The sequence below is a fragment of the Egretta garzetta genome, unplaced genomic scaffold, assembly GCF_000687185.1.
Source record: "Egretta garzetta isolate BGI_Z169 unplaced genomic scaffold, ASM68718v1 scaffold5, whole genome shotgun sequence".
NCBI lineage: Eukaryota > Metazoa > Chordata > Aves > Pelecaniformes > Ardeidae > Egretta > Egretta garzetta.
In genome coordinates, this window is record NW_009259707.1 from 2,530,420 (window position 1) to 2,531,642 (window position 1,223).

At 57.9% G+C, this 1,223-nt stretch overlaps 1 protein-coding gene across 1 annotated transcript in view; it reads right to left on the reverse strand.

Annotated features, from left to right (window-relative positions):
- Positions 1-367, reverse strand: part of CUNH2orf49 (chromosome unknown C2orf49 homolog) — a 14,888-nt gene extending 14,521 nt beyond the window's left edge. The window contains exon 1 of the mRNA XM_035894386.1: positions 69-367. The gene's annotated coding sequence lies outside the window, so the exon portion shown is untranslated. The remainder of the gene's footprint in view (positions 1-68) is intronic.
- Positions 368-1,223: the final 856 nt, after the last annotated feature.

Here is a 1,223-nt window from a genome sequence, read left to right on the forward strand (position 1 = left end):
TGCCACCCGAAACCGGGGTGGAAAGGCTTGCCCGTAAAAGCGACAGCCGCCAGGGAACGCTTCCTCACCTGTGGTGGCCGAGGTCGCTTTGTAATTCTGAAGTAAAGATGGCTGCCCGCTCGTTTCAGTTAGCAACCCGCGTACCTGCTTGAAAGCAGAATTGGGGAATTGCAAATAATTACGTCAGCAGCATTAACCACGTTACAACGTCAAACCGCAGTGTAATTTAAAGCGCTTCATGTATTTTGCAGAACTGAGAGGCAGGGGTGGCAATGTGACACGAGTAGCCTAACAGAAATGCACGTGGGTGGCACAGGGCACGTACGCGTGACTTAGAATCATAGCATCACTTTGGTTGGAAAAGACCTTTGAGATCATCGAGTCCAACCTTTAACCTAACCCTGCCATCCCACCACTAAACCATGTCCCTAAGCACCTCATCTATCTTTCTTTTAAATACCTCCAGGGATGGGGACTCGACCACCTCCCCGGGCAGCCCATTCCAGAGCCTGACAACCCTTTCGGTGAAGAAGTTTTTCCTAATGTCTAGCCTAAACCTGCCCTGGCGCAGCTTCAAACCATTCCCCCTCGTCCTATCATCTGTTACCAGGGAGAAGAGGCCGACCCCCACCTCCCTACAGCCTCCTGTCAGGCAGGTGTAGAGGGCGATCAGGTCTCCCCTCAGCCCCCAGTGTTACCGCTGTATGTGCGCAGCGCTTCTAAGAAGATGAATTCAATTTTTGAATCTTAAAAAATCATTTCAGGGTACGAGCAAGCAGCGCAGTAACGACTGTCGGCCATCTTTCACAGGGTTGTCCTCGAACCTGTCTTCCGGCAGTGCGTGCACCTCGTTTCCCCGCGTCCTCCCTCCTTCCCTCCCCCCGGCCCACCCCCGGCCGCGGTTATTGCTTGCTTGGCTCTGGGAAGAGCTGCTTTTTTCCGTCATCGCTCCTCCTTTACACCTCAGGCTTGGGCCTGCCCTGCAGCTGCTAACCGGGGCGCCACCGCGGCGCTTGCAAATACCACGCGGATGGCTGCGGGCCCGCCCGGAGGGCGACGCGCCGCTCGCGCTGCTGGCGTGACTCTGACGTCATACCTCCCTCCGCGCGGACGCCACCCCTGACCGGAAGGGCCGCCGCCCCTCTCCCGTCCTCGCCCCTCCCCTTCGGGAAGCGGTGACGCTAGCGCGGGGCGGGGCCTGTGCCACACCGGAAGTGGCGCCC